The sequence below is a fragment of the Lepus europaeus genome, chromosome 10, assembly GCF_033115175.1.
Source record: "Lepus europaeus isolate LE1 chromosome 10, mLepTim1.pri, whole genome shotgun sequence".
NCBI lineage: Eukaryota > Metazoa > Chordata > Mammalia > Lagomorpha > Leporidae > Lepus > Lepus europaeus.
In genome coordinates this window covers 113,270,977-113,298,115 of record NC_084836.1, presented here as the reverse complement: position 1 = coordinate 113,298,115, position 27,139 = coordinate 113,270,977, and positions in this window count along the sequence as shown.

Sequence of the window (27,139 nt, the reverse complement as noted above, 5' to 3'; positions counted from 1 at the left end):
CTTTTGTACAACCAAGCCACTCCAGTACGACGGCTAGGGGAGCCAGGGGGCGGGGAGAACGGTGTTGGGGTGTGTGTGGACTGGGGAGACGCCTTCCTGACGGCCCCTCCCCCAAGGTGGGGACTTGGGTGGTTCCTGCTCCTGCATTGGCCAATCCCCCTGCAGCGGAACCGCCATGTGCACTTTTCCACGTAAGAGTCCGCAAATGGAAGGTCTCCCCGCCCCCATTGCTCTGCCTGACCAATAAATAAAAACGAATCAGTAAACACAAAACAATGAAGGAACAGGGGAGGATACCATGTCCAGCAGCCGGCAGCCCCAGGAGGGCAGGTAGGAGCCGTGTCTCCGAGGAATGCGGAGACCCCGGTGACCAGTGCTGTGGCACAGCCGGGTAAGTCACAGTCTGTGACATCAGCACCCCACATGGGCGCTGGTTCAAGTCTCAGCCGCTCCACTTCCAATCCAGCTCCCTGCTATGGCCTGGGAAAGCAGCAGAAGATGGCCCTGCACCCACATGGGACACCTTGATGGAGTTCCAGGCTCCTGACTCGAGGGTGGCCCAGCCCTGGCCGTCGTGGCCATTTGGGAAGTGAACCAACAGATGGAAGATCTCTCTCTCTCTCTAACTCTGCCTTTCAAGTCAATCAATGCATCTTTTAGAAAAGAGGTATTTGTTCTCCTGGGGTCCCTGGCCTGGAGCTGCAAGGAGCCATGTACAGACACTACACCGCGTAAGAAGCACTCGGTGGTGAGAATCCCAGGTCTGCCCAGCTCACACTGCCTGAGGTCCTTGATCCTGGAGAGTCTGCACCTGGAGCATCCGTATCCGCCCGATCATACAAGCCAGCAAATGCTCTCTGTGCATCAACACGGGCTGCTGATTTCCCACGGTAAATCCCTTGGCCTGCCTCTGCAGAGGCCCTCAGCCCCCTCCTCACACACCTGCCTCTCCTAACCCGCAGGCTGCCTCCAGACAGGTCAGCAGGGCCAGCATCTCCATCCCCTGGACGAACAAGCCTGATTATAAAGGAACGCAGGAAACCCATCCATCACACCCCCTCTGAGGTTCAGGAATATTTGGGCCTGGACAAGGCTTCCTCACCGGGATGCCCTCCAGGTCTCGAGGCTCAGAGAAACCAAACTTTCCTGTTCTGCACACTGCTGGTGTACCACAGCAAACGCCCAGACCTGGGAGGAGCCTCTGTCCGTGGGGTGACTTGCACAGGAACAAACTCGGGCTGAAAATAGCAAACTAAAGTTAGCCGAGATGTTCCGACTCGCGGCCACCTTCAGGAACATCCTGTCCGGGGGAAAGGATATTTAAGGAGAAAGGAAGCAGCAGGGGCTCCGCTCAGCCGGGGAGCAGAGGAAGGACAGCTCAGACAACACAGAGTGTGTTCCACACAGCTGCTGGCAGGACGTGCAGCTGGGAAGCGCCTACTGTGTGCACGCATCTCGCGCCTTGGTGCTTTCCAGCTGCCTTTTACCCACCCCTCCCCCTTCCCTGCCCCGAGGGAGCAGGCTTCCTCCGCCCCCTTTCCTAAAACTAACACCCCCTCCCCACCCCCACTCCCAGGGTGGAGCCAGTGGCAGAGCCGGAACTGGAACCCACACTCCCTTGCGTCTAGAATCACAGGCACAAATGCATTGGTGTAGGAGTAAAAGAAGAAAGTCCCCATTCATAAAAAAGAAATCTAGACCTACCTATAAGTGCTCTTGACCACAAGGAAATCGCTTCGATTCACATCTACAGTCAAAAATGCTACCACAATAGAACTATTTAATACAACACTAAAAAAAGCAAGCGCTATGTTAATACCCATTTTACAGATGAGGAAACCGAGATTCAGAAAAGTTCATTCTGCAGGCACTGAAATACTGCGTCTTGCCCGTGACTCCGCACCTTGAACCTGATATAGTAGGCGCTCCACGGATTCGGAGGCCCGCATCTAGTGCAGCGGGTTACGCCGCCACCTGCAATACTAGCACTGGTCCGAGTTCTGGCTGAAATCGGATTTTAGACAACACATCTCACCTCTACCTCTCTATGCTCTCCGGCTGTAGGTTCCACACGGTGGAGTACGTGTTAACACGGCACACCCTGTCTTGCGTTGAGCAGTATCTCCCGAAAAATGAGTGTTCGCACACAACCTCAGAGTGAACTAACCTGGGCGTGAGGCTTCACAGATGTGACGGGCCCAGATGAGGTCATGTGGGTGACGGAGGCAGAGACTGGAGGGACGTGGGCCAGGCCGATGGAGGCCAAGGACCACTGGCAACCACCGAAGCTAGGCGAGAAAAAGCAAACGGATGCTGCCTGTGGCCCCCAGACACATGCAGCAGGCGTCCTGACTTTGGAGGTCAAGATAACTTCCTGCTGCTTTAAGCTCCTGTTCCATTCACTTTTGCTTTGTTTGTGATGGAACTTTGTTACAGAGCCGTGGAAACTGACATCCACCCATCACAATTTCCAAAGGGGCAGTCACGTTTTTGAGAGACACAGAGGTCTCCCATCTACTGGTTCACTCCCCAAATGCCAACGCCACACTTTGCTGAGCCCCAGTCCGGACCTCGCACAAAGGGGGCAGGAACCCAATCACCCAACTCTTTGCCTGCTGCATCAGCAGGAGGCTGGGGTCGGAGCTGGAGCCGGGACTTGGCCGCAGGTGTCTTAACCGCTAGGCTAGGGCCCTGCCCTCCGCACTGCTCTTGGCTCCTTATCTCAAAAAGCCATCATCGCTGAGGTTCTCTCTCCTGCTCCAAGTGACTGGTTTTTCAGCGTAGATTGCACTCATCTCCTGGGAGCTCTTTACTCTGGTTAGAAATATCACAAAGAGGAGGCCGGCCCCGTGGCGCAGTGGGTAAAGCCACTGCCTGCGGTGTTGGCATCCCAAAAGGGTGCCAGTTTGAGTTCCGGCTGCTCCACTTCCGATCCAACTCCCTGCTAATGGTCCAAGTGCTTGGGGCCCTGCACTCACATGGGAGACCTGCAAGAAGCTCCTGGCTTCAGCCTGGCCCAGCTCTGGCCATTGTGGCCATTGGGGAGTGAACAAGCACCTGTGTGTGTGTGTGGAACTCTGCCTTTTAAAAAGTAAATCTGGCTGGTGCGGTGGCTCAACAGGCTAATCCTCCGCCTGCGGCGCCGGCACCCCGGGTTCTAGTCCCGGTTGGGGCACCGGATTCTATCCCGGTTGCCCGTTTTCCAGCTCTCTGCTATGGCCCGGGAGTGCAGTGGAGGATGGCCCAAGTGCTTGGGCCCTGCACCCGCATGGGAGACCAAGAGAAGCACCTGGCTCCTGGCTTTGGATCAGCGCGATGCGCCGGCCGCAGTGGCCATTGGAGGGTGAACCAATGGCAAAAGGAAGACCTTTCTCTCTGTCTCTCTCACTGTCCACTCTGCCTGTCAAAAAAAAAATATATATATATATATATATATATATATATATATACCCTTAGAGATCATTCTGTACCAACAAAAAAGAGCTTCCTCATTGTCCGTTTCCCCTGCAGATGGGAACTTAGGCTGTTTCCACTCTGGCAAAAACACTGTACGTACTTTGTTCCACATGTGTGCCAGTACATCTGTGACACAAACTTCAGACAGCAGGACTGCTGGGTCACAGGGAAAATGCCAGTGCACTTTTGATATTATTGGAAAATTATCTCCATATGGATTCTTTTTTAAAAAATAGTTTCTTATTTATTTATTTGAAAGGCAGAGCAACATAGAGATATTTCTTTTATCCACCGATTCACTCCCCAAATGACCACATGCGAGGCTGGGCAAGGCTGAAGTCAGCAGCCAGGAGCTCCATCTGGGTCTGCCCTGTGGGTGGCGGGGGCCCAAGCACTCGGGCTGTCCTCTGCTGCTTCCAGGTTCATTAGCAGGGAGCTGGAGCAGAAGCAGAGCGGCCAGGACTCGAATTGGTGCTCTGATGTGCAAGGTGGGCATTTCAGGCCACAGCTTAATCCCCACGGCACAGACGGCCTCCTTTTTAAAAAATATTTATTTATTTGAAAGTCAGAGTTACACAGAGGGAGAGGGGAGAGGGGAGAGGGAGAGGAAGAGGGGACAGGGAGGGGGAAAGAGAGAGGGAGAGCTGGGTCTTCCATCACTAGTTTACTCCCCAATTGGCCACAGTGGCTGCAGCTGCACCAATCCAAAACCAGGAGCCAGGAGGTTCTTCCGGGTCTCCCACATGGGTGCTGGGGCCCAAGGCCTTGGGCCATCTTCTACTGCTTTCCCAGGCCACAGCAGAGAGCTGGATCAGAAGTGGAGCAGCCGGGACTCAAACAGGTGCTCATATGGAATGTGGGTTCTGCAGGCAGCTGCCTTACCTGCTGTGCCACAGCACCAGTCCCATTTGCTGAGATTTAAAAAGCCAGATTTATTAGAGTCAAAGACCTCCAGCCAAAGCAGCATGGGGGGCGTGGTTCCGAGAGAGGAAAAAAACCGAAGGGGCTGATGGTAATGGTACAATTTGGGGAAAGAAACCATCAATCCTTAAGGTGGGGACAGACCCAACAAAAAACCTGATTTACAATCCTTTACCCTGTCTGCTGCGCATAATAAAACAAAAGAGCTATCACAAGCTCCTTTGTTTCCACAATACACTGGGCTCCCTTGCTATTCTCATGATAAGATTGGAAGCTTCTAAAGAATGGGCAGGCAGGCACTTCTGACCTTGCTAAGGATAACTTTTGGGGGAAACATTTTCCACCCTTGATTTCCAGGCTGCCTACTAAACCATCTGCCTCCTCACATTCCCCCCCCAAGAAGAATGGACCCTAACATCTGTTGGGGGAACTGGGGGTGATCACTCTGGCTGCTTCGTGCTGAGTGGACGCCTCTTGACCACAGCACAAAGCAGCCAGCCTTGTTAGTAAAATGGGACCATCTTCCCAAGCACAGCCTGCCTTACTAGGAGTCAGGTGACCAAATGGCCCAATCACAAGCATCCGCTCCACCCCCACCCTGAGGGGATTCTCCGCTCCCACGTCCTTACCTCTGCAAAGCTGTATAAGACCTGTAGGGCCCGGCACTACGGCACAGTGGGTTAAAACCTTGGCCTGAAGTGCAGGCATCCCATTTGGGCACCAGTTCGAAACCCAGCTGCTCCACTTCTGATCCAGCTCTGTTGTGGCCTGGGAAAGCAGGGGCCCAAAGATTGGGGAGTGAACCATTGGATGGAAGACTTCCCTCTCCCTCCCTCTCCCTCTCCCTCCCTCTCTCTCTGCCTCTCTTCTCTCTGTATAACTCTGACTTTCAAATAAAAAAATATTTTTTTTTTTGACAGGCAAAGTGGACAGTGAGAGAGAGAGAGAGACAGAGAGAAAGGTCTTCCTTTTTCCGTTGGTTCACCCCCAAAATGGCTGCTGCAGTCGGTGCGCTGTGCTGATCTGAAGCCAGGAGCCAGGTGCTTCCTCCTGGTCTCCCATGCGGGTGCAGGGCCCAAGCACTTGGGCCATCCTCCACTGCCTTCCCGGGCCACAGCAGAGAGCTGGACTGGAAGACGGGCAACTGGGACAGAATCTGGCGCCCCAACCGGGACTAGAACCTGGGGTGCTGGCTCCACAGGTGGAGGATTAGCCTAGTGAGTCACAGCGCTGGCCAATAAATTTTTTTTTTAAATAGCATCTATTGGGGCCGGTGCCACAGCACAGTACGTTAAGCCTCTGCCTGCAGTGCCAGCAGCCCGTGTGAAAAAAATTACAAGACCTGTTCTCCCAGTACAGGCTGCGTTCTCTCCCGCATGGGCGGCAGCCTGTCGGGTTTCCCTGACCTGACAATAAACCTTTTCCCTTACTCTGGTGTTGGATGTGTTTGTGGTGGCCTTTCCTTTAATTTTTTTTTAAGAATTATTTTATTTATTTGAAAGACAGAGATAACAGAGAGAGGTAGAGCCAGAAAGAGAGAGGTCTTACATTCTGCTGGTTCACTCCCTAAATGGCCAGAGCAGAGCTAATCCAAAGCCAGGAGCTTCTTCCAAGGCTCCCACATGGGCGCAGGGGCCCAAGGACTTGGGCCATCCTCGACTGCTTTCCCAGGCCATAGCAGAGAGCCGGATGGGAAGTGGAGCAGGTGGCAGCTTAACCCACTACACCACAGCACAGGCCCCAAACCACAACATCCATCCACTCACCAATGGACGGATATTAGATTTGCCACCAATTTAGGGCTATAATGAGGATTCGCAGGGGCCAGCATTGTGGTATAGAAAGTTAAGCCTCTGTCTGCATTGTTGACATCCCATATGGGCACCGGTTCAAGTCTCAGCTGCTCCACTTCTGATCCAGCTTCCTGCTGATGTGCCTGGGAAAGTAGTAGAGGACTGTCCAAGTGCTTGTGGTGGCCATCTGGGGGAGTGAACCAGTGGATAGAAGATTCTGTTTCTCTCTCTCTCTCTCTCGCTATCTCTCTCTTTGCCTTTCAAATAAATAAATAAATCTTAAAAAAAAAAAAAAAAAAAAAGGCCAGCGCCGCGGCTCAATAGGCTAATCCTCTGCCTTGCGGCGCCGGCACACCGGGTTCTAGTCCCGGTTGGGGCGCCGGATTCTGTCCCGGTTGCTTCTCTTCCAGTCCAGCTCTCTGCTGTGGCCTGGGAGTGCAGTGGAGGATGGCCCAAGTCTTTGGGCTCTGTACCTGCATGGGAGACTAGGAGAAGCACAGTGCGCCAACTGCAGCGGCCATTGCGGGGTGAACCAACAGAAAAGGAAGACCTTTCTCTCTGTCTCTTTCTCACTGTCCACTCTGCCTGTCAAAAAAAAAAAAAAAAGACTTGCAGTGGACATCACTGTGCCAGCCTGGGTGGACACAGGCGATCTTGCACCTCGGAGTTGCTGTGTCTCATGGTAGAGGTGTGTTCAGTTTTCTAAGGAGTCACCAATGAGCACTCCAAGGTGGCTGCTCCCACCAGCAAGACAGGAGAATCCTAGCTGCTCCCTGTTCCATCATTATTTGGTATAGTCAGGTTTGCTTTTTTTGTTTGTATAGTCATCAGGTTCATTGAAGTCTAATTTCCACCTTGTTGAGTTTGGTGAGTTTTGACAAATGTATATGGTCAGGTAAACACCATCAGAATCAAAACAATAGAAGTATCTGGACGCAGCTTGCTTGGTCAGATGGTAACTGTATGTTTATAAGAAAATGCCAAACTGTTTTCCCAAGTGGCTGCACCGTTTTGCACCCCCCCCCCCAGCAGTGAATGAGAGTTCACCTGCTCTGTATTCTTCCCACCCTTTGGTATTCTCAGCTTTATTGCTTTTGTGTGTGTGTGAGACAGACACACAGACATAACTCCATCTGCTGGTTCACTCCCTAAACACGTGCAAAGGCAAGGGCTTGGCCAGGCCAAAGCCAAAGGCAGAAATTCAACCTGGTTCTCCCATCTGGGTGACAGGGCCCCAACCCCTTGAACCTGCCTCCCCGGGTCTGCACTAACAGGAAGCTGGTGGCAGGAGCCACAGCCAGGCATTGAGCACAGGTACTCCGGTAGGACGCAAGCACTGAACGGCTAAGCGAAATGCGCCCCCCTATGCTGGATACATCTTGTATAAGGTATGTGGTAGAAGTTGACCTAATCTTTTTTCTAATTAAAAGAGGCGGGTCTGGCGCTGTGGTGTAGCGGTTAAAGCCACTGCCTCCAGTGCTGGCATACCATTTGGGTGATGATTCGAGTCCCGGCTGCTCCACTTCCGATCCAGCTCTCTGCTGTGGCCTGGGAAAGCGGTAGAAGATGGCCCAAGTCCTTGGGCCCCTGCACCCACGTGGGAGACCTGGAAGAAGCTCCTGGCTTTGAATCAGCACAGCTCCAGCCATTGTGGCCAACTGGGGAGTGACAAGCAGATGGAAGACCTCTCTCTCTCTCTCTCTCTCTCTCTGCCTCTCCTTCTCTTTCTGTGTAACTCTGACTTTCAAATAAATAAATAAATCTTTAAAAAAAAATTAGGAACGTCAACAAAACAGCCAAGATCCAAAGGGTGGCAAGAAGGTGGAGCATCCAGAATTCTCATTCACTGCTGGCAGGGATGCAAATGGTGCAACCACCTGGGAAAACAGTTTGGTGTCTTTTTATGAAGTTAAACATATATTTATCACATGACCAAGCAATTCGGCTTCTAGATACCGCAAGTTCTTTTGTAATTAGAGTGCTGTTCAGTTAATAGAACAGTTATTTTGTAAAAGCTGCATCACAGACAATTGAACAAACTCCTGACCCCATACATAACTTACTCGTGCTGTGCACCAACAGGAACCTGCTTTAAATTTCCACGCCAGGGCCAGTGCTGTGGGCCAGTGGGTAAACTACTGCCTGCGGGGCCGGCGCCGTGGCTCACTAGGCTAATCCTCTGCCAGCGGTGCCGGCACCCCGGGTTCTAGTCCTGGTTGGGGTGCCGGATTCTGTCCGGTTGGCCCTCTTCCCGTCCAGCTCTCTGCTGTGGCCCGAGAGTGCAGTGGAGGATGTCCCAAGTGCTTGGGCCCTGCACCCACATGGGAGACCAGGAGGAAGCACGTGGCTCCTGGCTTCAGATCAGCGCAGCACCCTGGCCATAGCAGCCATTTGAGGATGAACCAACGGAAGGAAGACCTTTCTCTGTGTCTCTCTCACTGTCTAACTCTACCTGTCAAAAAAAAACCAAAACTACTGCCTGTGGTGACGGCATCCCATACGGGTGCCAGATCGGGTCCCGGCTGCTCCACTTCCAATCCAGCTCCCTGCTGATGTACCTGGGACGGCAGTGGAGATTCGCCCAACTGCATGGGCCCCTGTGCCCATGTGGTAGACACACATGAAGTTCACGGCTTCATCCTGGCCCAGCGGCCATTGTGGCCATTTGGGGAGTGAACCTGTGGACAGAAGATCTTCCTCCCTCCGTCCCTCTTTCTTTCTTTCTGTAACTCTGCCCTTCAAATAAAAATAAATCTTAAAAAAAAAATTTCCATGCCAACTGACAACCCCCAGAGTATCCAGGCCAGGTTGGTGATGACTGAAACCCCCTGGCCAGGGCTCTCCAGAGCCACACTCGGCAGTGTGTTAAGTGTACAGAAAGGACATGGCATGGTTTAAACCCCAATCTGACACACTGCCTGACACTTGGGTTCTCTCTCTAAAAGGAGAGCGCTGTGTGCGGGGGTGGGGGGTTACAAACAGCAACAACACGACTGTGCTAGAGCCAATCTCTTCATCTCCTCCTCCTCCTCCTCCTCCTCCTCCTCTTTTCAGGCTTGATCACTCCCTCTTGGCTGTTTCAGAGAGAGAGTCGTTCATTCGTTCACTCGTTCATTCCCCAAAAGGCTGCAACAGCCAGGACTGAGCCAGGCCGAACCCAGGAGCCAGGAGCTTCTTCCGGGTCTCCCACATGGGTGCAGGGACCCAAGCACTTGGGCCATGTTCCACTGCTTTCCCAGGCACATTAGCAGGAAGCTGGACTGGAAGTGGAGCAGCTGGGACTTGAACCGGCGCCCATATGGTGTGCCAGTGCTGCAGGCGGTGGCCCGGAGTCAGGTCTCCTTAGCTCGGTGTGCAGCAGCCTCCTTTTCGGATTCTTCCCGCCCCTTAGCAGCCTCCTCGTCCTGGGGCCGTGCGTCACCTGCAGCAGGGGCCACGTGTCACCTGCGGCAGCGTTACTGCACCCTGCTCCCAGGTTCTCAGCCACATCACCCACGGACGGGCTGGAAGTTCTCTTTCCGTTTTGGGGGATGCTCAGAGCAGAGCAAGAGGCTGGAGCAGCAGAAGGCCCCTGGGACATCCTCTCCGGAGCAGGAGCCTGTCGGCAGCGGCCCCGAAGGAGCTGCCGGCAGCAAGAGCAGAGGCAAGAAGAAAAAGCTCCCCGAGTCACCCAGGAAGACCAGCAGGGACGTCCCCGGGAGGGGTGACCCCAAGGCACCCTCTGCTGACCTGTGTCCTCACCCAGTAAAAACAAGCTCACAAAAACAAAACAAAGAGAGGCGCCAAAGGCTGCATCGGTGCACTGGGGTCCTCGCTTTCCTCTCTTCCCTGCAGCGGGGTCAGGTTCTGTTTCCTCCTCGCTGAGCCTCTTCTGCCTCTGCCCATCTTCACAGCTGCCCTCTGCTTAGCAGCCATGGACTTGGCCCCCCCGCCTGTGACTCCCTAGAACACTCGGAGAGCGGATGGAAGCCCCTGCGTGCTGCTGCCTGCGCTCCGGCCGGGACTGCACAGGGAACGCACGGCCGCTCCGGGGCCCACACTCAGCCAGGCCCAGGGTTGCCCAGTGCCCACCTGCCTGTCACCGGGCCCAGCACTGTCCCTGTGGAGCTCAGGGGACCGCAGTGGCTGTGAGAGCAGGAGCCACCCGCAGCCTCCAAGTTCTTCTTTCTCAGTTTTGGTATCTGATTTGTCCCTGCAACATCTTTCTTTAATTTATCTTTTCTAGCAACAGTGTTGAAAGACAAAGCTTTCTTTTCTCCATTAAATCAACTCGATACTTTTATCCAAAAAGGTTGGCCATCTATGTGTCTGTCTAAGCTGTACTCTATTCTCTTCCAGGGACCTGTTTATCTCTCCTTCCTGCATTTATCTTTTGAAAGAGAACCAGGAGAAAGAGAAGTATCAACCTTCCATCCACTGGTTCACTCCCCAAAAGGCTGTAGCAGCCAGGGCTGGACCGGGCTGAAGCCAGAAGCCTGGAGCTCCACCCGGATCTCCCACAGGGGTGGCAGGGACCAAACCACCGGAGCCATCACCTGCTGCCTCCCAGGAGAGCCTCAACAGAACCTGGATCAGAACAGAAGCAAAGTAGCTGGGTGGGTGCTGTGGCACAGTGGGTTAAAGCCCCGCCTGCAGTGCCGGCATCCCACATGGGCGCCCGTTCAAGTCCCAGCTGCTCCACTTCCAGTCCAACATCTCTGCTGTGGCCTGGGAAAACAGTAGAAGATGGCCCAAGTGCTTGGGCCCCTGCACCCATGTAAGAGACCCGGAAGAGGCTGCTGGCTCCTGGCTTCGGCCTGACCCAGCCCCAGCCATTGTAGCCATTTGGAGAGTGGATCAGCAGATAGATCGATCTCTCTCTCCTCTCTCTCTCTCTCTAACTCCTCTGCCTTTCAAATAAATAAATAAATATTTTTTAAAAAAAGCCGGTGGTTGGGGTGGACATCTGAGCTAGTGGCTAAGATGCTGGTTAGGACGCCCATGTCTGGAGCTGTGCTTGTGCCACAGCAGCCTAAGCCTCCACTTGCGATGCCTGCATTTCCATGGGAGTGCCAATTCCAGGCCCGGCTGCTCCACTTCTGGTCCAGGTCTCTGCTAAGGACCCTGGGAAGGCAGCGGAAGATGGGCCACGTGCTTAGGCCCCACCTGCATGGGGGAACCCAGATGAAGCTCCTGGCTCCACCATGACCCAGCCTGGCTATTGTGGCCTTTTGGGGAGTGATTCGGCAGATGTCTGCCTGACTCTCTCTCTCTCTCTCTCTCTGTAAACTCTTTCACATGAAAAAATAAAAATGTTACCAAAAAAATCATTTCAGCCATGTCTAAAGCCTTGTGAAGCTCCTGCGCTTCCAACCCCCATGAGTAAATAAACTTTAAGACATTTTATCTATTGGTTTGTTTTTATTTAAGACCATTTGACTTGGCCCAGCGTGCTCTCTGCTAGATATGAAAGAGTTAATGCAGGAGACAAGGACAGGCCTCAGGGGACTTCCCAGGCCAACCTTGGACACCACCCTGGGAATCCCTCCCCTCCGATGCCTCTGTGCAGCCCCTCTGTGCAGCCCCTCTGCGCAGCCCCTCTGCCCAGCCCCTCTGCGCAGCCCCTCTGCGCAGCCCCTCTGCGCAGCCCCTCTGTGCAGCCCCTCTGCCCAGCCCCTCTGTGCAGCCGTCAGCAGGTCCCCAGGGAGCAGTATTTTTCACACAAGGATTATGACCCACTAGTGAGTCATGAAATGAATTCAGTGGGTTGTGTCCAGCACTTTTTTGATTAAATCGATGGAACAGAAGAAATAGAAGATATTAGAATTTCCTGTATCTAAACTGCTACCTTTTCCTTACTGAGAGGCACTTTAATGTGGTTTATGTATAGCAAATAAAACATATTGAACACTCCTCACATTTTATAGATGATCTTTTAGGTCAGGTGCTTTGAAAGTCAGCCTGACCAGGTAGAGTAACAAGTTGAACTTTGAGTTCTTTACTACCAGGGCTGGCGTTGTGGTGTAGCGGCACCTGTAGTGCCCGCACCCTATATGACACCTGTTAGTGTAATGGCTGCCCCTTCCTCAATCCTGCTCTCTGCTATGGCCTGGGAAAGCAGTAGAAGATGACCCAAGTGCTTGGGCCCCTGCACCCACATGGGAGACCCGGAAGAAGCTCCTGGTTCCTGGCTTCAGATCAGCGCAGCTCCGGCTGTTGCGGCCATCTGGGGAGTGAACCAGCGATGGAAGACCTCTCTCTTGCTCGCTCGCTCTCTGCCTCTGCCTCTCTGTAACTCTGCCTTTCAAATAATGGCCGGCGCCACGACTCACTAGGCTAATCCTAGCCGGCACCCTGGGTTCTAGTCCCAGTTAGGACACCAGTTCTGTCCCGGTTGCTCCTCTTCCAGTCCAGCTCTCTGCTGTGGCCCAGGAAGGCAGTGGAGGATGGCCCAAGTGCCTGGGCCCTGCACCCACATGGGAGACCAGGAGGAAGCGCCTGGCTCCTGGCTTTGGATGGGTGCAGTGTGCCAGCCGTAGCAGCCATTTGGGGGGTGAACCAACAGAAGGAAGACCTTTCTCTCTGTCTCTGTCTCTCTCTCACTGTCTAACTCTGCTTGTCAAAAAAAAAAAAAAAAAAAAAAAAAAACTCTGCCTTTCAAATAAATCAATAAATCTTAAAAAAAGAATTCTTTACTACCTTAGACTAAGTTATAATTCAGGACTGTTTATAAACAGCTATTTGGAAACACACAAAATTGAGGGGCTACTGTGTAATTGTGTTCAGTAATGGTGCTTTTGCCAACTCATTAGGACTAAAGTAGAGGAGATACACCATCAGCACAAAATGTCTACGTTATCTGATCACAAGACTCAAGAGAATTAAAAACAAAATTACAGATCATGGAAAAAAAAAAAAAAAAGGGAGAGAGAGAGAGAGACCCAGCTCCTGAGCAGAAGCCCCGGAGGGAATGGCCAGGGGATGGCCAGGCAGCAGGTGAAGTCCTGTTCGCCTGCTCCGTAGCTCCCTCTGGCATTTCCCATGGCATTGTCTGCATCACAGAGTCCAGGGAAAGCACTGGCAAAGGCAGAGTCTCCTCCAAGGACCTCAGGGGCTGGGCCGGCGAAGGCTGACTTCTGTGGGCTGTGTCGAAGGTGCCGAGAGCTCTTGTGTTAATTATCTCACCCCGAAACTTCCCTTGGGGCTCCTGTTAGATCTGGGACAGACTGTAAATAATTCATTTCTGAACGGTAATGCATACATACCCTACCGCCGGATAACTGAAAATCCCGCATCAGCAGAACTATTCATGCAAAGAGCACCTTTCAATCTGCACACGGTACCTCCTGCGTAACTGGTAACAGAAGCCAAAGTGACTGCAATTTAATTCTGTACTACATCCTGTTTGATTGTAATGCATCAGAAGTAAGTTTATGGGGCTGGCATTGTGGCATAGCAGGTAAAGCCGTCACCTGCAGCGTTGGAATCCCACCCAGATGGGCGCCAGTTTGAGTCCCAGCTGCTCCACTTCCGACCCAGCTCCCTGCTAATGCGCCTGGGAAAGTAGCAGATGATGTGAGTCCCTGCACCCACATGGGAGACTCAGAAGAAGTTCCGGGCTCCTGGCTTTGTCCTGTCCCAGCCCTGACAGTTGCGGCCATTTGGGGAGTACACCAGCAGATGGAAGATCTCTGTCTCCCTCTCTATGGCTCTGGCTCTCAAAGGAGTAAACACATCTTTATTAAAAAAATCAGTCTTTAAAAACAAACCTGCTGGGGCATGGCAGGTAAAGCCACTGCCTCATTTGAGTCCCAGCGTCTCCACTTCTGACCCAGCTCTCTGCTATGGCCTGGGAAAGCAGCAGAGGATGGCCCAAGTCCTTGGGCCCCTGCACCCATGTCAGGGATCCGGAGGAAGCTCCTGGCTCCTGGCTTCAGATAGGCCCGGTTCTGGCAGTTGTGGCCATCTGGGGAGTGAACCAGAGGATGGAAGATCTTGCTCTCTCTTGCTCTCTCTCTCTCTTTCTATAATATATATATATATATATATGTGTGTGTGTGTGTGTATCAGAGAGAGACATAAATGTTAAAACAAAATTTTTAAAAACTGCCTAAAATGATACCCATATTTAAATGTGTGAACATATGACTTTTTTCTGTTTAAGATTTATTTAGTTGAAAGCCAGAGTTATAGACAGAGGAGTAAAGATGGAAAGACAGACAGGGACTGAGAGATCTTCCATCCACTGGTTCAGTCACCCAAATGGCTGCAAAGACCAAGGTGGGGACAGGCCAAAGCCAGGAGCCAGGAGCCTCTTCTGGGTCTCACACATGGGTGCGGGAGCCTTGTACTTGGGCCATCCTCCGCTGCAAGGAGCTGGACTGGACGTGGAGCAGCCGGGACATGAACTGGCGCCGATATAGGATGCCGGCATTGCAGGCCGTGGCTTAACCCACTGTGCCACAGCACCGGCTGTGCGACTTTGAAACATACATTAAAGATATTCATCATAATCTGCTACAGCTGAACAACTCTTCCTGGGCCACACCTGCCATCGGCCTCTCCACACAAAGCTCTCGTCGATTTTATTTCGGAATTACCCATCTCTGGAAGTTACTACTCAGAGAAGACCAAAAAAAAGTAGGAGTGGTTATAAATACAGATAGCACAGGGGTGCGCATTGCAGCATAGCCCTGTAGATCATTTCATTTTGTCACAAAAAAATTTTTTTAAATTCACCTGCAAGATTTTTTCACGATATGTATTGTCTGTGAACTTTTCTGAAGATCCCTCACATGCGTGGATTTTCTTTTCTTTCTTTTTTTTTTTTTGGCAATCAAATAAGCTTAGCTTTTAATTCCATTTTCCACAGACTTGCTGACATTGCCGGGCGCGCGCGCGCGCGTGTGTGTGTGTGTGTGCACGAGTGCACGCACGCTTGGGGACCCTGAATACCAGGAGCTGGACGGAGAGGACTGCGCCCTCACTTTCCTGCACCGTGCATTTCTCACTTTCCCAGCGTCACCTGGAATCCTCTCAGGTGCCTAGCAGAGGCGTCTGGACGTCTGCGCGGTGTTCTGGCGTGTGAATACTTTGCCACTGTCCCCGTGAGCAAGACTGCACGGCTCTTCCTGCACACGCATCTCGTATTTCACATACATCCTACATGTCGATGTACCACATATGCACACTGACTGCCGAGAACCAAACCTGTCCCATAGAAATGCTACAGTGCAAAAAACATCGCAAAATGCTCTGACAACTCACAAACGCCCAAGGAGCTTCCGCACGGCCACCAGTGGTGACTGGGGTCGGTATTGTTCTCCCTGCTCTCCCTCCTCTTCCTCTTACGTCTCTTCCACTTTCTTTTTTTTTTTTTTCCACTTTCTTTTATTTATTTATTCATTTATTCAGTTTTTAAAAAGCTGTTTTTTATCTGAAAGGCAGAGTCACAGAGCGAGGGGCACAGAACCGGAGAGATCTCCCACCTGCCGGTTCACCCCCCAAACAGCCCCAACGGCCAGGGCTGCACCAGGCCAACGTCAGGATCCCAGAATTCCATCCGGGTCTCCCACACGGGGCAGGGGCCCAAACACTTGCTCCATCTGCTGCTGCCTTCCCAGGCGCATTAGCAGGAAGCTGGATATGAAGTGGAGCAGCCGGGACTCAGCTGGCTGGTGCCGAAGGCGGCGGCTGAAGCCACCGTGCCGGTTTCACACTGAGGTGAAGTTCACGTCCCACAAAACGAACCATGAGTGATACTCAGCATGGTCTCAGTGCTGTGTAACCGCCGCCTCTTTCTGCTCGGACACGTTCCCATCTCCCCACAAGGAAACCCCACGCCCACTGAGCTGCTGGTGCAGAGAGCAGGCCGTCGGGCACCTGGCAGCCGCGTGGACCCAGCGGCCGGCACGCACGGACCCGCTGGCTAACTGGATTCATGAACCCGCCTTGCAACAACCCTGCCTTCCTCATAGACTGCACACTGCTAAGCCGCTGTGGACCTACAGAGACAGGACGGCCAGGACTGACCCATCACCCAGGGGCCCTGTTCTAGAGCACTCTGGCTTCTCTGTCCGCCTGCGACAGACACAGCCTGCTGGCTACGTCAGCCACTGCCCCAGCCTCTGGCCCGCTCGCTCCACCTACTTAGAAGCTGGAAACCCTCACGTTCGCTTTCCCACGTTTCTTGGCAGCAGCGTCTGCCACTGTGCTGTTGGATTCCAGGAAATGTTTGCTTTCCTGATTTAAAAAAAAAGACAGCCATGGCTGGCTCCTGCCCTCTTCCAGCCTCTTCCTGGAATACAGGGATGGAATACTGATGTGATGCCTGGAGCTACGGCAGCTGTCTTGCTGCACCAGGAAAGAACCTCCAGTTCTGGGATCGCTCCACCAGGGGGAGCAGCTTGTTTTGATAGAAATATGAGCCCCTCTTAGGTTTTCTGCTGTCTACAGCCCCAAACGGTCTCAGCTGTTACGCTCCTCAGGTGCAACCATCACATGCTGTGATTGTATCAATGATTTTCTTACGCTAGACGACTCAGCGCCCTTTCCCCAAAGTGAAATATGAACAGGCTGTTTGAAAGCTAGGAGCCACCCCCCCCCCCCCAAGATCTCTTTATGAATGAATTGGAAATTTAAGAATTAAAAATGGAGGTTAGGGGCCGGTGCTGTGGTGTAGCGGGTTAAACCTCTGCCTATGGCGCCAGCATTCCTTGTGGACACCGATTCAATCCCAGCTGCTCCACTTCCAATCCAGCTCCCTGCTATGGCCTGGGAAAGCAGAATTAGACGGCCTCCACGCTTGGGTCCCTGCATCCGCATGGGAGACCCAGAAGAAGCTCCTGGCTTTGGCTTGGCCCAAGTCCAGCCGTTGTGGCCATCTGAGGAGCGAACCAGTGGGTGGAAAAGCTCTCTCTCTCTCTCTCCCCCTCTGTGACTCTGCCTCAAATAAATAAACAAAATCCTTTTTAAAAACTGGAGAGAGATTAAAAACCCAACCAGATCCCTCGTTACAGAGGCTGATGTTCAAAGGGATGGCCAAGGGTCATGGGTGGCCACTGTACCCAGTGTTTGCCAGGCGGCCTCCTCCTCTTAGCCACGCCAGTAGGGGGACCACTGGGTTCCGTGGGGGTCTGCACAGTTGTCCACTGCGCTGACCCTTCCACGGTACTATGGGGTAGGCAAAAAGGCACCCACTACCGGCTCCAAGTCTTATTTTTTTAACTGAACCATTTTATATATTGAGATTTTTAAATTTTTAAAAATGTATTTATTTGAGGGACAGAGAGACCCACATCCACTGATTCACTCCCCAGATGCTCACAGTGGCAGGGCCTGGGCCAAGGCTGAAGCCAAAACCAGGAGCCAGCAGCTCCGCCCAGGTGGCCCCATGTAGCAGGAGCGCAGGACCTGAGCCACCCCTGCTGCCACCCAGGTGCAGGAACGAGCAGGCGGGGGCTGGGCCCTCTGACCCGAGCTTTCCCCGTGTCTGACCCAAAAACCCAGCCCAACATTTAATTTTTTATGTTCTTTTCACTTCTTTGGGGCCCCCTTAATTCTGCTGGAAGATTGTCCGAAGTATAGACTAAAACCATCTCTTGGGAGGAAACCTAGGACGATGGCTCCGAAGTTCAAATAACAAGACCTGCCTCTCTGCCCCCTTCCCCCCACCCCCCGCCCCGGGGCACCTGGCCGCGTCCACCGAGCAGTCTCCCTGTGCTGACGACGCCAAAGTAAATGAACCAGAGTCTGGGTTTACCTTGCAGGTGGTGGGCAGGAAGCAGCAGGTGTGTCCTCAGGAGAGCCAGCGTCCACCTGTATAAGTGCCCAGAGGCGGCAGCCACACTCGCCCGGACAGAGCACCCATGCTTAGCTCCCTGGCTCGCTGCTGGGCCCGTGAGCTCCCGCGGCTTTCCCATAAGCCTCCGTCAGCCGAGGTCGGCCCAGGTGGGGCTCGGCTGCCTGCAGCCAGGAGATACAAGGAGGAAGCTGGCAGGTGCGCAGACCTCCCCGAGGGAGAAGGCAGCTGGGTGTGGATCTGAGGCCCGAGGACGCCGCCCATCTTATCGGCCCTTCGGCTTGAAGGCTGGCAACTTTAAAAAGAAGCATGTATCACTCTTCGTGAATACAAAAAAAGCAAAGGCCAAAGATAATGCATCTATCATTTCCAGTTTAAATTGGTTTTGGGGGATGGGACGCGGCCTCCTATGGCAGAGGGCCTGGGTCACAATCCCAGCTCTGCTTCCAACTCCAGCTCCCAGCACCCTGGGAGGTGGCCGTGACAGCCCAGCTGCCGGCGTGCCTGCCTCCCACACCGCCGGAGACTTGGATTGAGTCCCGGCTTCTTTCTGTCTTTGGCCCGGCCCAGCCCAGCCCGGCCCTGAATGCCAGGGACATTTAGGGAGTGAACCAGGAAGGGAAGATCTGCCCCCTCCCTCAGCTTTTCAAATAAAAAAACCTGAAAATAAAAAGTAAAAAGTGGGATTATTGTCACAAAGATGACGCTAACGCGCTAATGTCCTCACCCTCAGGGTTTCTCCGGGCCCAGCAGCAGCACACTTTCCAGAAAGAGCAACACAGAAGACAGCAGTCCTGGAGGGCTGTGGACGAGGCAAGTCTTGGGCACCTGTTAGGTCTCTGTCCCTGCAGGACTGTGGCTGGGTTTTAGCGGTGTGACCTGATCGCCTGAAAACAAAAAGGAGCAAAATGAAGCGACCACGAATGAATACATACGCGCCACTCAGCTTGGGATTTGAGCTTAGTGGGGCCTGGGGTGCTGTGGGCGGCGGGTGAACCCACTACCGGCAGCATCGGCATCCGCTGTCAGAGTGCCCGGTTCAAGCCCGGCTGCTCCGCTTCCCACCCAGCTCCTGGGAAGGCAGAGGAGGTCGGCCCAGGCGCTTGGGCCCTGCACCCACGTGGGAGACCTGGATGGAGTTCCAGGCCAATGACTTCCACTTCCTCCAGCCCCGGTTGTTAAGGGCATTTGGGGAACGAACCAGTGGATGAAAGACCTCGCTCCCTCTCGTCACCCTGTCTTTCAAATAAATAAATAAATATTACAAAAAAAAAAATTGAAAAAAGAAAAGGAAGGAGGAGGCTGGCGCCGCGGTTCACTAGGCTAATCCTCCGCCTTGCAGCGCCGGCACACCGGGTTCTAGTCCTACTCAGGGCACCGGATTCTGTCCTGGTTGCTCCTCTTCCAGTCCAGCTCTCTGCTGTGGCCTGGGAAGGCAGCGAAGGATGGCCCAGGTCACTGGGCCCTGCACCTGCATGGGAGACCAGGAGGAAGCACCTGGCTCCTGGCTTCAGATCAGCGGCCATTTCGGGGTGAACCAACAGAAGGAAGACCTCTCTCACTGTCTAACTCTGCCTGTCCAAAAAAAAAAAAAAAAAAAAAAGGAAGGAGGGGTGAGCTCTCTGTCTTCCTCTTTTTTTATCAGCAGAAGCTGGAGCAGCCATGCTGGCCCGTAAGGGGGAAGCCACACACTAAGGATACTGAACCACAGGGTAGAGGGCGTTGCCTGCACAGCCACGGTTCCTTGTATATGAGGACTAAAATTTTCTTTTTTGGTCTTTGCACAGCTGTAGAGCCATATAAAATAATCCTTACCCATGTTTCTGCTATGGTCTCTAAGCATTAAATGGAAGGTTCTAGAAGTAATTAACAAGTTTGTAAACAACTTTCATGACAGTATGTTGTATTAATCGTTCTATTTTGTTATTGTTATCTTGTACTGTGCTTCATTTATAAACTCAACTTTATCAGAGGTATGTATCTTCAAAGGATAAAATTACAACAATTTAATTTGAGAATCTTAATGGACTTTCTTTAGGGGATTCGAGAATTGAGTCAACACTTCTTTACGTAGAATAGTGCTGAGTTCCCAGGGGCTGAGTAGAAGAGGTGGGTTTTATAGACAGGCAAGGACCGAGACAAGCAGAACGACTGATCTTTGATTTCAGTTACTTTCCCTGTGAGACAGAACAATAGCCAAGCCACTGCCTGGTCCACAGCGGCTGACGCTGACTTGCGCTCCCCATGCCTGCGGGAGCGGGCAGAGGGAAGGTGGCTACCGCGCCAGCCAGGACTGGGCGGCTGGGGAATTCTGCCTGTTATCTCTCTCTCCTGACTTCTCGGAAGGACAGATGACAACTGGGTTTCAGTTGGGTAACCTGGAACCTTAGCATGGGTGACTCCATTTTTATTTTTAGGCTGGACTGTGGGGCCCCTGTGTAGGAGCTTAGTCCAAACAAGTGGCTTCCTATAACGTCTGCTTACTGGTACAAAAGGGGGGGGGGGCACACTTTGTCCAGGGTTTGGTACTGCCCACCTCTAGGGGTCCTGGAACACAAGCCCCGAGGATCAGGGGAGACTAAGGCACTAAGGCACCGAGGGAGTTACTTGTATCCTTATTATCCCCCTGTAGTTCCCAGCATCATCGTGTTAGGGACCTAAAGTGTGCCCTACCCATGGAAGCCCTACCACTCAGGGTGTGAGGTTGCAAGTGATGGAGACCACGTCTGGTTAAATTAAGCAAAGGAAGACATTTATTGGTAGAATATGGGGTCGCTCACTAAGAGGGAAGGCAGAAGAGCTAGTATTTGGAAGGCCAGGATTTGGGGCAGGTCCTGGAATCCAGGCGGCAGCAACCAGTTAGCTCTGGAGTCCAGTCCTGGAGGTCAGCTATGGTTTGTGAGGTGGGGTGGGCAGGGAGGTCACAGTCCCCAAGCACATCCAGCAGTGACACTGGAGCTGAGAGCGGGATGAGCCAGGCCTGTGGAGACATGGGAAGAGGGCATCCCGTGCCCAAGTCCTCAGAAGGGAACTTTGCAGAGGCACAGGGGGAGCGGCTGTGGGAGCATGGTGTCCCAGGCAGGGGACACGCTAGGTGCAGGAGAGGCCGGGGCAAGGTCACAGAGAAACCTAGGGGTCACTGCCCAGGGGCAAGGTCACAGAGAAACCTAGGGGTCACTGCCCAGAGTTCCAGTGCGAGTCTGGTTGTTATGGGAAATAATGGAGAATTCTAAGTAGGGAACGGAAAGGATTTATTTTTTCAGACCTACCCAAAACTGATGGCCCTGGGGCGAGGATGGAGACAGGGAGAGAAGAGGCGGGGAGGTGGTGGGGCAGCCTCGCTCAAGAGAAGTGGGAGCTAGAGAGAGAGCCAGAGAGAGCCAGAGAGAGAGAGACAGAGAGAGAGAGAGAGCCAGAGAGAGAGAGAGAGAGAGAGCCAGAGAGAGACAGAGAGAGAGAGAGAGAGAGAGAGAGAGCCAGAGAGAGACAGAGAGAGAGAGAGAGAGAGAGACAGAGAGAGCCAGAGAGAGAGAGAGAGAGAGAGAGCCAGAGAGAGACAGAGAGAGAGACAGAGAGAGAGCCAGAGAGAGACAGAGAGAGAGAGAGAGAGAGAGCCAGAGAGAGACACAGAGAGAGCCAGAGAGAGAGCCAGAGAGAGCCAGAGAGAGAGAGAGACAGAGAGAGAGCCAGAGAGAGAGAGAGAGAGAGAGAGAGCCAGAGAGAGACAGAGAGAGCCAGAGAGAGAGAGAGAGAGCCAGAGAGAGACAGAGAGAGAGAGAGAGAGAGAGAGAGCCAGAGAGAGACACAGAGAGAGCCAGAGAGAGAGCCAGAGAGAGCCAGAGAGAGAGAGAGAGAGAGAGAGACAGAGAGAGAGCCAGAGAGAGAGAGAGAGAGTGAGCTTCCATCCTCTTGTTCACTTCGCAGGTGCCCGCAGCAGCCAAGGCTGGGCCAGGCTGAAGCCAGGAGCCGGGAGCTTCTTCCAGTCTCCCACGTGGGTGCAGGGACTCAAGTGCCCTTTGCAACACCAGCCAGCTGCAGTCCCGGCTGCTCCACTTCCAATCCAGCTCCCTGCTAATGTCAGCTCCCTGCTCCCTCCTCTGTCTCTGCTAATGGGCCTGGGCCCCAGATGGAGTCCCAGGGTCCTGGCTTCAGCCTGACCCAGCCCTGGCTAGTGGAGGTATTTGGGGAGTGAGCCAGCAGACGGAAGATCTGTCTGTCTCCCCCTCTCTCTGTCACTCTGCTTTTCAAATTAATAAGTGAATCTTTAAAATGATAAAGCCAGAGAAAGGAGTGGGGCAGTGAGGAATTCCGGTTTGGACATCCGGGACAGTCCATGCACTTGGATGTGTGCAGAGGACAGGCAGTGTTACAGGGACGCATCACCTAGAGATGCCACTTACAAGGTGGGCACAGGCGGGCAGCTCCCTGGGACGCCCCGAGGTCCATATCCGAGTGCCTGGGTTTCACTCCCGGCTGCAGCTTCCTGCTACGCAGATCCTCTAACTCGGTTCCTGCCTGAGCTCCCAGCACCCAGCATCAACCTGGCTGGGCCCCTCCTGTTCAGGCATTTTGGGAGTGACCCAGCAGATGGGAGCTCTGTCTGTCTCTCTGCCTCTCAAATAAATAACTAAACATTTAAAAAGCCTTGGCACTGGATAAGACCATCGAGAAAGAGAGCAGGACCCACGACCCAAGTCCGGGGCCCTCCGCGGTCAGCACACACAGTCCTATTGCTTATCCACCGCGCCCACTCTCCACATACTGCCCCTTTGTCCAGTTCCACTTCTCAGAGGCCGCTCTCCCCTTGTCACTTCCCGTCCCCTCCTCACGCCATCCTGGCCAGGCTGAAATAAATATTGAAGTTCCTCAAAGTGTGTCAGCTCACTGAATACCAGAGCAAGCGCCTCCCAGAGAGGAAAACAGAGATGGCCGTCCACCGTCAAGGCCATGGCCGCGCTCTCGGACACTGGGGCCATGGCCACGCTCTTGGTCACCAGGGCCACAGCTGTACCAGGGCCATGGCCACGCTCTCAGGCACCAGGGCCATGGCTGGGTTCTCAGACACCAGGGCCACGGCTGTACCAGGGCCACATCTGCGCTCTCGGTCACCAGGGCCACTGCCACGCTCTCAGGCACCAGGGCCACGCTCTCGGTCACCAGGGCCACAGCCGTACCAGGGCCATGGCCACGCTCTCAGGCACCAGGGCCACGGCTGGGTTCTCGGACACCAGGGCCACGGCTGTACCAGGGCCACATCTGCGCTCTCGGTCACCAGGGCCACGGCCACGCTCTCAGGCACCAGGGCCACGGCCGGGCTCTCGGACACCAGGGCCATGGCCACACTCTCAGACACTAGGGCCACGGCTGGGCTCTCGGACACCAGGGCCACGGCCGGGCTCTCGGACACCAGGGCCACAGCCGCGCTCTCGGTCACCAGGGCCACAGCTGGGCTCTCGGACACCAGGGCCATGGCCACACTCTCAGACACCAGGGCCATGGCTGGGCTCTCGGACACCAGGGCCATGGCCACACTCTCAGACACCAGGGCCACGGCTGGGCTCTCGGACACCAGGGCCACGTCCGCGCTCTCGGTCACCAGGGCCACAGCCGCGCTCTCGGACACCAGGGCCACGGCCGCGCTCTCGGTACCAGGGCCACAGCCGCGCTCTCGGACACCAGGGCCATGGCCATACTCTCAGACACCAGGGCCACGTCTGGGCTCTCGGACACCAGGGCCATGGCCACACTCTCAGACACCAGGGCCACGGCCGCGCTCTCGGTACCAGGGCCACAGCCGTGCTCTCGGACACCAGGGCCACAGCCGCGCTCTCGGTCACCAAGGCCATGGCCACTCTCTCGGTACCAGGGCCACGGCTGGGCTCTCGGTCACCAGGGCCACGTCCGCGCTCTCGGTCACCAGGGCTGGCTTCTGGAACGTTCCTCCTCCCTCAGGCGCCGCTCCGGGGGCAGCCTCTGAGTGGGGCCCCGGCCCTGCTGTCCGCACTGATTGGGTCGCCGCCGGCCACTCTGGGGCAGCAGCGCCCCTCACAACTCCCGCACGGCCAGGCGCCCGCCGAGCGCTCACAGGGCACCCATGGGTGAATCCCCGCGTGGGCCAGCGGACCAGGGCCGGAGGGTGGGCCCCGGCGCGCAGGGAACGCCCCTGGACTCCAGGTTTGGGCCTGGAATTCCTCCTCAGGAATCTTCCGGAAGGTCAAAGGTCAAAGGCCGACTTGTTCTCCGCGCCTCTGCCATCCGAGCCCGAGGTCCCCGGGGCGCGGCCGCCGCCCATCCTTCGCATTCCTGGGCAGCGCGGGCCCACGCCCTCTCTCCAGACCGAACGGACCGGTCACATTTTCCCCCTCAGTCACGGAGCCCCGAGCGCGGTGACTCAGGGCGGGCGGCGCTCCGCCGGCCCGCCAGCAGGGGGCGCCGGGTCTCCACGCAGTGTCCCGAAGGCGCTCCCGTGGGAGGCGGGCAGGCTTTCGCCCCACGGCCTTGGGCGCGCTCCAGGATCCAAGCAGGTGCCCGGGGAGAAATGGATTGCACAGGCTCGGTCCTGCTTGAACCAGCGGGAGCCGGCGGCCAGCCCCGGGCTGGGTGACCCTGGACACCTGCCTCCTTTATCAGGAGGCCCTGGATCTTATCGGAGGCGGCCCTTGGCGCAGAGACCCACTCAGCCCTGGGTCTCCAGGTGTGCTCCGGGCCGGCGCAGCACCTGCCCAGCCCTTGGGAATCCTGCAGCCCCGCCCAGACACTGATGGGGGGGGGGCGCTAATGTCTAAAAAGCTCTCTGCTTGGGGCCAGGTGAGGCGCAGCCTGCATGCATCCCATATGGGCACGGGTTTGCCTCCCGGCTGCTCCACTTCCAGTCCAGCTCCCTGCTAATGGCCTGGGAAAGCAGGGGAAGATGGCCCAAGTGCTTGGGCCCCTGCACCCACGTGGGAGACCCGGAGGAAGCTCCTGGCTTTGGGTTGGCACAGCTCTGGCCATTGCAGTCATTTGGCTCGGTGAACCAGTGGATGGAAGCCCTCTCTCTCTGTCTCTCTCTCTCTCTCTCTCTGCCTCTCCTTCTCTCTCTGTGTAACTCTGCCTTTCCAATAAATAAATAAATCTTTAAAAAAATAATAATTTGTTGAGATGAAATTCACATAACACAGAATCAAAGCGAATGACGCAGTTTAGGCGGTACACTCATAGCCTCTGTCCTGACACATTTCCATTCCCCCAACGTCATGGCAAAGGTGTCATTTCGCTCCAGGTAGGGTGGCAGTGTCGCAGTGACCCGATGTGACCGTTGCCCTGTGGAGGGCTAGAGAATTGACTGCAGTCAGAGCAGGGGCAGACGCGACAGTGGGACAGCCACCCCAGCAGGCAGGAGTGGCCAAGGGTGTGGGCCACCACCGGCAGCAGAGGGCCCTGGGACGGGGGGCGCCTAGGAGCTCAGGTTGCAAGTGCGTGTGTGTGCGTGTGTGTGCACTTGTGTGCAGACAGGCAAGGATGACTCTTAGGATTTTTTTTTAATTGTAATAAAATAGATGGAACATGAAATTTTCCATTGTAACCATTTTTAAAAATTTATTTATTTGCGAGGTAGAAAGACAGAGAGAAGGCGAGAGGGAGCTTCCTTCTGCCGAGTCACTGCAATGGCCAGTGCTGGACCTGGCTGAGGCCCTGAGCCGGGAACTCAGTCCAGGGCTCCCGCCGGAGCAGCAGGAATCCAACTCCTTGGTCAACGCTGCTGCCTTCCGTGGACGGCATTGGCATGGAGCTGGAGTTAGGAGCTGGAGCTGAGTAACTTCTAGGCTGAACACCTGTCCCATTGTCACAAATTTTAGGTGTACCATGACGTGGCATTAAGTATGTTCACACCCACTTCTAGAACTTTTTCATCCTCTGAAATGAGAATCCTGCACCCTCAAGGGCCTCTCCTCCAGGGGTAGCATTGCTCTGTGTCCGGTCTCTCCGCCTTTATCCACTCTGAACACTGAGCAGGAGTGGAATCCTGCAGCCGGGTCCTCGGTGGCTGGCTTCTCTCACTGGGCGCCGTGCCGCTGGGGCTCCTCTGGGGAGCAGGCAGACTCTGATCGCGGGAGGGTCCCCTCCCTGGCAGTGGCCTCATGTACTTCCTCATTTTCTACATCTGTTCTGTCCCTCCCAGCTCCAGTCTGCCCCCTACCCCCCCCCCCCGGCAGGAAGTTCCCACTGGGTGCACACCCAGATCGGCCAGGCGGCACTGGTGACGTCTCTGCACCTCAGTTTGCTGTCTGGAGACAGAGACCATGATCACGGTAATCTCGGGGGGGTGGTGCTCGTATTCGTGTGCTGTGACACCGCTTGCCCGGTACAAAGAGAGAGCACATGTTGCCTGTTAATGGAAGCTTGGACATCCAAGCTCATCCAATGTGGTAGAATGAGAAAACCATGCCAAGATGGCTGCCGGCAATGGAGCCTGCCTGGCAACAGGGTGTGATTGGTTAGGGCATAGACCACCCCTTGAACAGATTGGCTGCCTCTGTTATATAAGCTGCTGTACCAACTGAAATAAACGAGTTTGTGGGCTGCTCACCTCTGACCCACTTTCACCTGACACTGGGGTCTGTGTGGTGACTCCACGCCTCTTGCCTCCACCACGCTCCTCCTTTCAGAATGAATCCACAGCAACAATCCAATAGCTTATCAAAAAGCCAGCATCCTGGTGCCAGCATTGCGGTACAGTGGATTAAACCAAGGATGCTGAGATCCCATATAAGAGTGCTGGTTTGAGTCCCGGCTGCTCCACTTCCCATCCAACTCCCTGCTAATGCCCCTGGGAAAGCAGCTGAGCTGAAGATGGCCCAAGTGTCTGGGCCCCTGCGCCCACATGGGAGACCTGGAAAAATTCCTGGCTCCTGGGTTCAGCCTGGCCCAGTCCCGATCCTTGTAGCCATTTGAGGAGTGAACCAGGAGATGGAAGATCTCTCTCTCTTTCTCTCTGTCTCTCCATCTTTCTCTGTAGCTTGGCCTTTCAAGTAAATATGTAAATTAAATAAAAACACCAGCCTCCTGTCTCTGCTACCATCTGCACTTAGCACGTGGGCGCCCCCCACCTTGCTTTGGAAGTTGGTTCTTTCTGCGGATTTGGCTCCAGCTCCAACCTGAGCTTTCTCCGTGTGCTAGGCCCTGGGTTTTTTGGGTTTTGTTGTTGTTG